This window comes from Diabrotica virgifera, chromosome 8 (genome assembly GCF_917563875.1).
Source record: "Diabrotica virgifera virgifera chromosome 8, PGI_DIABVI_V3a".
NCBI classification, from domain to species: domain Eukaryota; kingdom Metazoa; phylum Arthropoda; class Insecta; order Coleoptera; family Chrysomelidae; genus Diabrotica; species Diabrotica virgifera.
Genome location: NC_065450.1, coordinates 200,520,157 through 200,534,487, shown reverse-complemented (window position 1 = coordinate 200,534,487; position 14,331 = coordinate 200,520,157). Strand labels below are relative to the sequence as shown.

Genomic DNA, 14,331 nt, shown 5'->3' with positions numbered 1-14,331 from the left:
GTTTGGTTATAATTTCAGTATTTTATAAAAGCTAGAACATTCCACAGGGTGTTCCAAAGTTTGAGAAAAAAACACAGTTTGATTCGTACACCCTGTATACAATGACAATGTACCTGTCTAGCAACAATATTATTACAGCGATATTGATAAAGAATAAGGCTATAACATATTAAAAAAATTACTTAAATCGGACATCAGGTTTAGGAAATACAAGACATTAAAAATGACCCATTTTTTGGGGTGCCCGTTTTCTCTGCCGGTGAGTGTATATCTTTTGACGTTTAGCATTTCGCATAAAGAACATTATAGACAATTTTATCTATTAAACTTCCTGTAAGCTCCATATTTATGAACTTAATAAAACCGCAGATGTACGGCGCACAATGGTGAATTTTGCCAAAAACCTGGACAAAATGCAAAAATTTAAGTTTATACAGGGTGTCCCGAAAAGATTGGTCATAAATTATACCACACATTCTAGGGTCAAAAATAGTTCGACTGAACCTAACTTACCTTAGTACAAATATGCTCACAAAAAAAGTTACAGCCCTTTGAAGTTACAAAATGAAGATCGATTTTTTTCAATATATCGAAAACTATTAAAGATTTTTTATTAAAAATAGACATGTGTCATTCGTATGGCAGGATCATCTTAAAACAAAATTATAGTGAAATTTGTCCACCCCCTAAAAATTTTATGGGGGTTTTGTTCCCTTAAACCCCCCAAACTTTTCTGTACGTTCCAATTAATTCATTATTGTGGTACCATTAGTTAAACACAATGTTTTTAAAACTTTTTTGTTTATTAGTATTTTTTCGATAAGCCAGTTTTTATCGAGATGCGGCTTCTTTTTTAATATGTTTACATAAAAAGTTTATGAGGGTTTTGTTCCTTTAAACCCCCCAAATGTTTGTGTACTTTCCAATTAAACTATTGTTGCGGTACCATTAGTTAAACACAGTGTTTTTAAAACTTTTTTGTCTCCTAGCCTTTTATTAACAGGTTTCTATAATCGTACTTACCATGTAAAAATATGTGGTGGATTCGACAAATATGCAAAATATCTCGATAAACACTGGCTTATCGAAAAAGTACGAAGAGGCAAAAAAGTTTTAAAAACATTGTGTTTAACTAATGGTGCCAAAATAATAATTTAATTGGAACGCACACAAAAGTTTGGGGGGGTTTAAGGGAACAAATCCCCCATAAAATTTTTATGGGGTGCACAAATTTCACTTTAATTTTTTTTTAAGATTTTGCTGCCATAAGAACGCCCCATGTCCATTTCAAATAAAAAATCTCTAAGAGTTTTCGATATATGAAAAAAAATCTATTTTTATTTTGTAACTTCAAGGGGCTGTAACTATTTTTGTGTGCACTATTGTATATAGGTAAATCAGGTTCAATCAACCTATTTTTGACCCCAGAATCTGTGGTATAATTTATGACCAATCTTTTCGGGACACCCTGTATATTCCGAGAAATTTTATATGAATCTTGCTCTGTAGGTTTCTGAGGATCATAAACGGCCGTTGAGGGTAGAACAATACAAGCATATCGCATACACTCGAACCCGCTTATTAGAATACCTGTTATAGGAATATCCCGGTTTAAGGAATATAAATTTGAGGTCCCGGAACGTTTTACTAGCAAGCAATGATCGGTTATTAGAATAACCCGGTTATAGGAATAATTTTGCCTGGCACCACGGCTATTCCAATAAGCGGGTTCGACTGTATTTATATTAGTGTAAAGTTGGGATTAAACGAAAGCGGGCCGAATAAAATTAAAGTGTGTTATACAATTGAGGCATTGTTAGGTTTTCGTTTAAACTATAGATATGTATAATTTTGTTATTTTATAGTGGATGCTATTTCTGGAGGTAAGTGGAGTATTTTAATATACTTTTTAGATTCTTTTTTCTAACATAAACTTTATTTACAACTACCTACAACATATTTACAAAATAATGGCAAGAATGTTCAATCGTTTTCTGTTTACCAAGTTTTAAAATGGGAAAAGTAAAAAAGTCAGCTTTGGTCAGCAAAGATTTTTTGCTTAAAAAATAACTCAATATGTATTAGTGATGTAACGAATATTCGTATTCGCATTCGCGAATATTCACATGTTTTTGCATATTCGCATTCTTATCTGCATTCGCGAAATTTGTGCGAATGTTTTGCGAATATGAAAACCAGAAAAATAATAATTTTAAGATAATATTAGGTTAATAAAATCAAAATCTATTCACTTCTCATCTTTTTTTATTAATAAAAGGTAACTTAACCTCCAACATGCAGCTACTCTCAAATGGAAATATGCAGAACACAAAAGCAGACAAAGAGACGGAAGATGGAATGAAGCGATAACTCACTGGAGACCTTGGGACTACAAAAGAGGAAGGGGCAGACCACAGACGAGATGGTCGAATGACCTAAAGAGATACGCAGCGACCAGATCGACAGCATTAGCACTGAACCGAGAAGAGTGGAAAAGTAAGGGGGAGGCCTACGTTCAACTTTGGACAAATGAAGGGCAATAGATAGATAGAACTTAACCTTGTATAATCACATTATCAGCCTTCACTTTTTTTTATTATTTGGTATTATGTAATAAAGCTTAGGATTCAGATTTATTTACACTAAATATCAATTAACTTTTCATTAAAAATTTAGGAAACATTACAAAAATAGAAACAAATTTAAAAAAACTGGACATTCGCATTCGCATCCGCATTCGCGAATGTCAGCAGCAGATATTCGCATTCGCATTCGTATTCGCGAATGTTAAAAAAATTACATTCGTTACATCACTAATATGTATATAAATATTCCCCAAGAAATTATCTGCAACAAGTTGCAAACTTAGCGGAATTCTTCATTTTAAAAAACTGTAACATGCTGGAGAATTTCTACATTAAGAGACTTTAATGTTATGGTCAGTTAATAAAGCAAGAACAAAATATGAAGCAGCTGATCCAGTAAATTTACAGTTTTTGAAGTTATACTTCTTTAGGCACGAGGGTAAATTTTTATTTTGCTGGGCGCATGCGCACACCGACAGTATGGCATGAAACGTTATGCGGGATCTGATTGCGTGTTAAAATCATCTGTCAATAATTGTTCAAATGAAGATTCTGGATAAACAAAATGTTGTGTATATTAGTTTTTATTGTTGTGAGGACAGTGACAAAAAGCAAGTTCATAATTGTAGTGACTTTTTAAATAGTTTTTAAAAGCAACAGGTATTTAAGTACGTACCTTATTGTAAATGTTTCAGTATTGTAATAAAAAATTACAAATTAGGTAAATACCTATTTGGAAAATGTACCTACCTAGCTAGTAGGTAATGCTTTGATTTACATAATTTGATTACCAACAAAAATCGCCATCTAATATATTGCTTTTTTAGTCTATATTTTGTCGTATTTTAATGCCACAAGAATCAAACTTATTTGATTAAACTAACAGAATAAGCAAATGTCAAAAAATTTTTAAAACGTTTAGTTGCTAGGTATATCTTTCCACTTCATTCACATGTCTCGGTAGTTAAATTCTGCGTGGGGTGAGTTCAAAATAATCTAAACCTGATAGATATAGATAATAATAGTCTCCCGTTTTATACCGCTGTGGCTTTGGAAGCATAGCAGGGTAGTCTGCTATATCTAGGGCCTACGGTATACAAGGAAGGTAACAGGGCCAGTGTTACGCTTCAACCGCCTATTATTACCCCTGGTTTTACTCAAGGTACTCATTTGTCATTTTATTCAGGCTGAGTCGACCTGGGGCCTATAAACATTTTAAAAATGTCTAGTTGTTCAGTGTTCTTGCCGGCGGTAAGATTTGAACTCCGGACCACCAGCACGCAAGCCAAGCACACTACCACTTCGCTACGCCGACCTCAGATACCAGAAACCTGATAGATGCAGGTTCAATTCCCAATGTAAATTTTTATTTTTTTTATACATTTTATGATTGTAAGTATATTTATTATATTTTTTTTTCAGAAAATATGTATTTAGTTAAAATTTTCTCAACAATTGTTCAGAAATAATTTCTTTGGTTTCATTTTTCAATGTGTTTGCGTGTGTTTTATTCTTTTATTTTTTTTAATTTTTCGTATTGTTTTAATAAAAATTTTTGGAAAGTAGTAAGTATTAAAATTAGTTTAATATTTAAATAAAATATAAATAAACTGTTTAAAGTATATTGAATTCAACGAAATAATATAATAGAAGTATTACGTCTTACGTGCGTACACAGTACACACACATTCTTTTTTTTTACACAAGAACCGCCGTTTTTTGTTATTGTTTTTTGCTTTCTTCTTCTTTTTTTAATATTTAAGTCCTTTTACCTTTATATATAGGCCTATCTTTTTGCTTTCTTATTTTTATATTTTTTAATAATTTTGGTCGTGCGAGTCCAAAAATTTTGCCTTTTTTAAAAATAAAATGCATAAACGATACATACTTTATATTAAGAAGCCAACAATAGGTAGGTCAACTCTTAATACATCTTAATTGTTTTGTAAGTGGATCCGATTAATTATAATTATTACCTACTAATGTGTGGTTTCATTTTTAAAAAATAAAAATGTTTGGCTCACACGAACAAAATTAGTAAAAAAGATACAAATAAGGAAGCAAAAACGTAGGTAGGATTATAGATAAGAGTAAAAGGACATAAAGATTAAGAAAAAGAAGAAGAAAGCAAAAAAATAACAAAAAAAGGCGGCTCTTGTGTAAAAAACTGTAAATTTATTGGATCAGATGCTTCATATTCTATTCTTACTTTATTAACTGACCATATAACATTAAAGTCTCTTAAATGTAGAAATTATCCAGCATGTTATATTTTTTTAAATGAAAAATTCCGCTAAGGATGCACCTGGCTGCAGATGATTTTTTAAGGATTATTTATACCTATACATTGTTTTACTATTTATTAAGGCCATGGGTACATAATTCGCAAATATTTTACGGCTATCCCTACTTTTTCTGTCTTTACACGGCAAATTACGTGTAGTAAAATTCACACTGGTATGGATATGTAAACATTAATAGAATGTCATTCTACTTGAAAATGCCATCATTAAGTTAAAGAGATGGCTTTTGAATGTTCTTGGATAACTGTTATTTATATAATTGCAAATTATTAATTCAGTTAATAAATGTGATAATTTTTTTACTAACTATGTATTCAGTGATGGTAATAATTTATATGTACAACAAAATCTAATACTCAATCGAGAAAAGAAAAAAGTGTTAAAGTGATTTTTTAATCATATATTGTTACTATGGAACGCTTACAATTTTGAACATCTTTAACAACAAAATACTTGGATCACAGAATATTATCCTGATGTATTCTCTGCTTGGATCTTCCACAAATAATACACAATAAATAGCTTTTTATTAAGTTCACGTCTTAAATCAATTATTTATCAAATACACTATATATCAATATTATTTAATCAACAACTCAAAATATTCCCGATGCCATGTCAAATATTTAAAATTGTCCCTGATTGTCAATGTCTGACTGACAATATTCTATTCGACTGAGTGCGTTGTAAGACAAAGATAGATTTAGAAAATATTACCACGGACATGGTGTCCATTTTTTTCGAATCCCGAAAAAACTAATAATACTTTTAAAAAATTTAAACGCAGAATGAAAGACTAAATTATTACCGAGGGCCGAAAGTCCCTTAGAATAAATAAAAAGTTTATTTTGAATGAGATATTTGAAATTAAAAATCACATTAAATTTTCTCTTAGTTGTTCACCCCTGTAACTTATTAAAATAAACATTATAGAAGTTCTCAGGGACTTTCGGCCCTCGCTATTAACGTAATCTTTCATTCTGCGTTTAAATTTTTCAAAAATACTTATTGGTTTTCTCAGGATTCGAAAAAAATGAATCCCCATTTGAATAGCATTGCAGCCGAAAATACGTACCCATCCTCTTAAGCAAATTATCTTTGCTGAGCAAAGTAGACTTTTTACTTTTCCCTTTTTAAAACTTGGAAAACTTAAAACGATTGAAAATTCTTGCCAATATTTTGCAAATATGTTGTATATAAACTATATTTTACAAAAAAGTCTAAAAAGTATATTAAAATACTCCACTTACCTCCAGACATACAGTCGGAAAAATGAAAGAATACCCATGAACGAACATATAAAACACGCTGTATTTTCCTGTCACTGTGTCACAAAGAAAATTGCCCAGCTCAAGTACATGTAATAATAATTATTACATGTACCTACTTGCGCTGGCCAATTTTTTGTATGACACGGTGACAGGAAAATACAGCGTGTTTTATATGTTAGTTCATGGGTATTATTTCATTTTTCCGACTGTAGAATCCACTATAAACTAACAAAATAATACCCGTCTATTGTTCTAAATGAAAACCAAACAATGCCCCAATATTATTGTAGGTATCGGGTGTCCACTTATATTTTCCCCCATTTTAACTGCCTATAACTTCTAAACGGCTCAAGATAGAAATACATATGCGGTTTTCGCTGAAATGTTTTATTTTAGTAAAAGTTTTTTCTGAATGGACTGAATTTTTTATATTGCTTTCAAATACGAAAAGAAAAATGGCGCATTTTTGAAAAAAACGTTATTGACTTTTTTTTAATGGAACACCCAGTATATTTTTTTGTAAATTGAAAGAAAGGTTATTCACCTATCCAGCGATATAAAGTTTTTCAAAATGGTTTTCAAATCACTGAGTAATTAATTTTTAAAATGAGAGGTGCAACGTGGATATCACATACCTAAATAACATAACTAAGCAAATTGATATTATGTTATGTGATTTCCACATTGCATCTCTCATTTTAAAAATTAATTGCTCAGTCATTTGACCACCGATTTTAAAATAATTTATATCGTTGGATAGGGAAATGACCGTTTCTTCAAGTTTTTAGGTAAATGACCATTTTTTATGTCGCTTTTAAATAAAACATGGCGGATTTTTGGAAAAAAACGTTGTTGACTTTTTTATTGAAACACCCAGTATATTTTTTTGTAGCTTGAAAAAACGGTCATTTACCTATCCAGCGATATTAAATTTTTTAAAATCGGTTGTCAAATGACTGAACAAATAATTTTTAAAATGAAAGATGCAATGTGGAAATTGCATAACATAATATCATTTTGCGTAGTTATGTTATTTAGGTATGTGATATCCACGTTGCATCGCTCATTTTAAAAATTAATTACTCAGTGATTTGACAGCCGATTTTGAAAAACTTTATATCGCTGGATAGGTGAATGACCTTTCTTTCAATTTACAAAAAAAATATACTGGGTGTTCCATTAAAAAAAAGACAACAACGTTTTTTTCAAAAATCCGCCATTTTTCTAAAACGACAAAACTTTTACTAAAATAAAACATTTCATCGAAAACCGCATATTTCTGTCTTAAGCCGTTTAGAAGTTATAGGCAGTTAAAATGGGGGAAAATATAAGTGGACACCCGGTATAACACACTTAATTTTTATTCGCTCATAAGCGCCCATGCCCATGGGCTCGGCCATGGCCCCCCTAGCTTTTCTGTTGCTTTAAACTATATATTGTCATCCAAAGTATACAAAATGTAATGTGCAACATCTTCACGTCTGACCCCTCCCTTAAAAATTTTTTATATGGGCGCCCATGCATGATCTGCTTGTATTGTTCTACCCTTAACGGCCGTTTATGATTCTCAAAAACCTACAGAGCAAGGTTCATATAAAATTTCTCGGGGTATACCTATAAACTTAAATTTTTACATTTTGGCCAGGTTTTCGGCGAAATTCACCACTGTGCGACGGTGGTGTTAAACTAAAAAACCGATTGCATATTTTTTCATTTCAAAATCGTTTGTTTATCCTTTTTAACATTCTCTTTTTTCTTTCGTCCTACATTTCAAGAATTTCCTTGCTCTAATTAATAATTGAACCCATTAATTTCAGGTTTGTACAGAAAGTCGTAGAACTACCCCTTCCAGCGCCTAGTTCAACCCTGTCTCGTCACTCTGCACTTGGCGTTGGATTGGTCAGTCGTCTGGCAACAGCCTTTCGCGCATAATTATATCCGTACGTAGAGTTCATTACAATCGGAGTGTTTACCATTTTTTAATCTCTTGTTTTCAAAATTGATAGCAAAGTGCCGCGTCTGGTGTCTGATTTTATCGAATGTAGAAGCTTCCTCGCGTGCCAATGGTCGATTTCCAGTGCTCAAAAATAAGATATTCGTCTTTTAGTGTTTGACATTTGGAAGACAACATATGCAACAGTGCCCCTCTTGCGAGATGTCGGCTTAAGGCTATTTTTAGAGGAGTTTGCTGCAGTTTTGTGAGGTAAGTGACGAGTTACTGCACTGTTTGAATTGTTTTTAACCGCCTTAGCATTCGTTGGTACATAATGTTAAAGGTGTTGTATAGAAAATGTTATCCTTTGGTTTTCCAAGAATGGGACTGCATGCTAGTTCAACTTACGGATAGAAAATATTTCTAAAATGCATTTATATCTTTAGCAGTGGTACGAAAAGTCTGTTTTAGAGTCTTTTCTGTTATATTTAAGGAATTATTTATGCCCTACTATTTATATAGTCTTATTTTTCTTCTCCAAAATTGCTTCTTCAAGAAATTAACTTAGGTATATACACCAGCCTGGTGTATACCAGATATACACCATGCGGATGTATACACCAAATTTAAAAGAACTAATAGGCCTGGATCCCGCGTACCAAAAAAAGTTTATTAATACAGTATGCGGCAAAATAAACAGTACTGAAATGAATATTGAAATTTTTATGATTATTTATATTATATCTAGTATACATACTTAATAGTTTTGCAAACATTATTCACGACGACGCACGTTCCCGATAAAACAGATGTTAAAGATGCCCTCTGGTCAGTGGCGGATTAGTCCATGTGGTGAGACCGCTCCCGTCTGAAAAATTTCTGATTCGGTTTATTTGTGGATAATTATTCAAAAATGTCCCCCTTAAAGACATCTGAAGGGTGCCGGGCGGAATTTTTGGGCAGAAATTGTTTAAACATTGTTTTAAACATATACAGAAGATCGCCTTTTTTGCTCTGGAACATATATTTTTAGGTTTTTCGGTCATTCTAAACAAGAAAGGTATCTTGTAATTTTTCATAAAAATTGATAGTTTTCGAGTTAGGCGATTTAAAATCTGAAAAATGCGAAAATACACATTTTCGAGGCTTAAAAACTCATATTTATGTTAGTATTTTTGAGATTGCCAGAAACTTAAATTCAAGATTAAACATTCAGCTTCAAGATTGTGAAGAGTAATCGCGTATAGCCTTAATTTATACCGTTGTTTTTTAATTGTTAAATATGCGTGTTTATCCGATTTTTTTGCCGGTGCGGCGCGCTCTATTTCAAAAATCTCCTATTTTCCTCGGAAAAATATTTTTTCTAGATTCTTTGGGATATTCTAAATAAAATAAGTTTTTTGACATTTTTCTCAAAAGTTAATAGTTTTAAAGTTATAAGCGATTTAAAATACGAAAAATGACAAAAAATGCATTTTTGGATTTTAAGTCACTTATAACTTTAAAATTGTTAACTTTTAAGAAAAATGTCAAGAAACTTATTTTATTTAGAATGCCCCAAAGAATCTAAAAAAATATTTTTCGGATGAAAATTGGAGATTTTTTGAAATATTTAACAATTAAAAAACAGCGGTTTAAATTAAGGCTAGACGCAATCACTCTTCAGAATCTTGAAGCTGAATGTTTAAACTTCAATTTAAGTATCTGGCAACCTCAGAAATACTAATTTAAATCTAAGTTTTTAGGCCTTGAAAATGCGTATTTTCGCATTTTTCAGATTTTAAATCGCCTATAACTCGAAAACTATCAATTTTTGAGAAAATTTACAAGATACCTTTCTTGTTTATACCCACAAAACTTAAAAATATATGTTCCGGGGCAAAAAAAGGTGATCTTTTGTATTTGTGTAAAAAAAATTGTTTAAACAATTTCTGACGAAAAATTCCGCCCGGCACCCTTCTGATTGTTTAAAGGGGACATTTTTGAATTGGAATCCACAAATAAACCGAATCAGAAATTTTTCCAGACGGGAGCGGTGTCACCACATGGACTAGATCTACGGGCAGAGAAAATGAGGGAATTTCCGACCCTAACATGGTCCAAAATTAAAGAAAAAAATTGTTTAAGCAAAAAAATATATTAGCTGACATGAAACTGAAAACACAGAAAGAAAAATTCAACCCAATAAACACGCTAGTTAGGAAAATTAAGGGAACTTAATGGCTATAAGTTATTAATAATGGCTTTTATGTAATCTGAGTTTATCTTTTTAATGTCTTTTGGTTGGTTTTTCATTGGAAGTTCCCCTCTAAGTCAAATTTCCCCTCCCAAAGCAAATTTCTAGATTGGCCACTGCCTCTGGCATGAATAAATCTCACAGATAATTCTCAGTATAATTTTAATCTGATTGGACAGAATTAAACACGTGATCAAATATCTTACTATACGATTGGAAGTTAAAATCATCAAAAAATAATCGCTATAATTTTTATTTCTGTAGCTTTCTATTGGTCAGAATCTCCTATGAATGAAATAATTAGATTCACTTATGATCGCCGAAAAATCATTATACGCTGTGAGCTCGTACGTAGAGGGGATATTTACAAATTCGCGAACGCCAGTAGTGACAAGTTTGTAAACGTTTACCGGAAATTTGACATAAATGTCAAAGTGATTAATTTAAAATTAAAATTAAAAACATTAATTATAAACAATATTAGTTGGTCAAAGCTGTGGTATATATTTTTACCTTAAATATACTTACGTTTTAAATACTGAATTTAAGTTTTTTTAATGTTCCGTAATATCTAATTATAAATAATCTATTATAATCTTAGCGCCATCTACACGATTATTGTCAAAGTATCCGAAGTAAGAAATTGATATTTTATCAATAGAACGTCAAAATGATTAGAAAAATCTTAAAAAAAATGGATTACAATTTAATTACTTTTTTGCGTTGTAAATATTAAGCGATAACAATTAAATAATAAATTTAAAAATTACCAGTAAAAGTTGAATTAGTAACCGCTAGGAGCGACACCAGCGAAGCTCAGAGCGTATACGCCCTGAGCTTCGCTGGTGGCGCTCCTGACGGATTACTAATTCAACTTTCACCGGTAATTTTTAAATTTACTATATTATTATCGCTTAATATTTACAACGCAAAAAATTAATTAAACCGTAATCGATTTTTTTAAGATTTTGCTAATCATTTTGACGTTCTTTTGATAAAATATGAATTTCTTCAGATACTTTCACAATTATCGTGTAGATGGCGCTAAGATTAATTTATAATTACATATTACGGAACATTAAAAAACTTAAATTCAGTATTTAAAACGTAAGTATATTTAAGGTAAAAATATATAGGTACCACAGCTTTGACCAACTAATATTTTTTATAATTAATGTTTTTACTTTTAATTTTAAATTAATCACTTTGACATTTACATATGTCAAATTTCCGGTAAAGGTTTACAGACTTGCCACTACTGGCGCTCGCGAATTTGTAAATATCCTCTCTACGTACGAGCTCATAGCGTATACGCTGTGAGCTGTGAGCTCGTACGTAGAGGGGAGATTTACAAATTCGCGAGCGCCAGTAGTGGCAAGTCTGTAAACCTTTACCGGAAATTTGACATAAATGTCAAAGTGATTAATTTAAAATTAAAAGTAAAAACATTAATTTTAACAAATATTAGTTGGTCAAAGCTGTGGTATATATTTTTACCTTAAATATACTTACGTTTTAAATATTGAATTTAAGTTTTTTAATGTTCCGTAATATCGTTCATTGAAATAAACGGTAATCTTAGCGCCATCTACACGATAATTGTGAAAGTATCCGAAGTAAGAAATTCATATTTTATCAATAGAACGTCAAAATGATTAGCAAAATCTTAAAAAAATCGAGTACAATTTAATTAATTTTTTGCGTTGTAAATATTAAGCGATAACAATTAAATAATAAATTTAAAAATTACCAGTGAAAGTTGAATTAGTAATCCGCCAGGAGCGCCACCAGCGAAGCTCAGAGCCTATACGCTATGAGCTCGTACGTAGAGGGGATATTTATAAATTCGCGAGCGCCAGTAGTGGCAAGTCTGTAAACGTTTACCGGAAATATGACATAAATGTCAAAGTGATTAATTTAAAATTAAAATTAAAAACATTAATTATAAACAATATTAGTTGGTCAAAGCTGTGGTATATATTTTTACCTTAAATATACTTACGTTTTAAATACTGAATTTACGTTTTTTTAATGTTCCGTAATATGTAATTATAAATGAATCAGCGCCACCTACACGATAATTGTGAAAGTATCCGAAGTAAGAAATTAATATTTCATCAATAGAACGTCAAAATAATTAGCAAAATCTTGTTACAATTTAATTACTTTTTAGCGTTGTAAATATTAAGCGATAACAATTAAATAATAAATTTATAAATTACCGGTGAAAGTTGAATTAGTAATCCGCCAGGAGCGACACCAGCGAAGCTCAGAGCGTATAAGGCAGTGCACCGGCCGGCGGACCATTAGCCACTTCCGTCAGTTATCCTGACACATATCACACCCCCTTTTCACTGGTTTTTGAGGTCTACGACAATAGCGGTAACTGCTAAAAAATCGATATTTTTAATAGAATTAGGCGCTTTGTGCATGTTATCCGTGAACATAACCAGAACTAATAGAATGAATATGTATAGGCACGCTAGCGAATTTATTTTGATTATTGATTTTGCTGTTTCCTTATTGAAGATACACTGGTAAAAGTGTTGAGGGCGACAGAAGAATCAAACTGCAATGGGGAGTGATAAGTTCGTTCTTTAGAAGATGTATTGCATTGTGTTTCTCTTGCTACCTAAAGGTACGTATCCATACGTTGGTGCTCCGTGTAGCTGCTCAAATGGATACGGCATGCGCTTCCCTATATATAAGGCTTTGGCCACACGGGCGATTTTTTACGGCGCGATAATTTACGGCGCCCATTGGTTTGACTACCTCCTCCACCAATTTTAGATGAAATCATTTAATTTTACTGCTATTGCTAGCGTCAATTTGTCACTCGTGGAGCCGTTCTTCTTCTTAAGGTGCCGAGACCGCTTGTCGATCGTTGGCTCTCATGTTGCGCAGCATATTAACAATCATTGTCTTATTTACAGCCGCACGAAATAGTTCAGTGCTAGTTTTCCCAAACCATTGGCGTAGGTTTTTAAGCCAAGAAGTTGTACGGCGGCCCACACTTCTTTTTCCCATTATTTTACCTTGCATGACAAGGTGAAGTATGTCATATTTTTCTGGGTGACGCATTATATGACCAAAGTATTCCAATTTGCGCCTTTTAACCGTGTTCACTACTTCGCAACTTTTATTCAAACGTTGCAAAACCCTTTCGTTTGTGACTCTTTCTACCCAACTGATCTTCAGAATACGGCGGTAGACCCACACTTCAAATGCTTCTAGGTTTTTTAAAAGCGATTCTGTCAGTGTCCATGCTTCAACCCCGTAAAGTAGTACTGGGAATATATAACATCGGACCATTCTTATGCGAAGTTCCAAATTTAGATCATGACTGCACAGGATTTTCTTAAATTTCATAAAACTTGTTCTTGCTTTGGCAATTCTACTTTTTATTTCTGTACTAGGGTTCCAGCTTTCATTAATATGAGTACCCAGATATACAAGATTACTTACTCGTTCAATTGAGTCATTATCGATTGTTACGTTATAGTTATTATTATTTACGGCTGCCTGTTTACTAATAACCATAAACTTTGTTTTTCTTGCGTTGAGTTTGAGTCCATATATCGCGCAGAATGCCACCATTCGATTCAATAACGCTTGAAGATGTTCAATTGATCCAGTCAGCAACAAGGTGTCATCTGCGTATCTGATATTGTTCATAAGCATACCATTAATGAGTATTCCCTCTTTTGCGTTTTCCAAGACTTCATTTAAGATTGTTTCAGCGTAAAGATTAAACAACATTGGTGACAATATACAGCCTTGTCGAACTCCGCGCTTGATTTTTACTTCTTCAGAGCACTGATTCGCAACCCTAATACATGCAGCCTGGCCCCAATACAAATTTGCGATTATTCTAATGTCCCTACCGTCCAGACCGGTAGTTTTGAGAATATGTAGCATTTTTTCATGGCGAACTTTATCAAAGGCCTTTTCAAAATCAATCGCGCACATGAAAACGTCATGATTTACATCTCTGCATCTTTGA

The 14,331-nt window shown here is 32.3% G+C and overlaps 2 protein-coding genes across 4 annotated transcripts in view; both read left to right on the top strand.

The window, feature by feature from the left end:
- The window catches only part of LOC126890563 (cilia- and flagella-associated protein 251-like), a 438,236-nt gene that overhangs the window by 126,629 nt on the left and 297,276 nt on the right, over positions 1-14,331 (top strand). The window lies entirely within an intron of this gene.
- The window catches only part of LOC114328246 (beta-1,4-glucuronyltransferase 1), a 228,063-nt gene continuing 221,801 nt past the window's right edge, over positions 8,070-14,331 (top strand). Inside the window, exon 1 of the mRNA XM_028277038.2 lies at positions 8,070-8,362. The gene's annotated coding sequence lies outside the window, so the exon portion shown is untranslated. The remainder of the gene's footprint in view (positions 8,363-14,331) is intronic.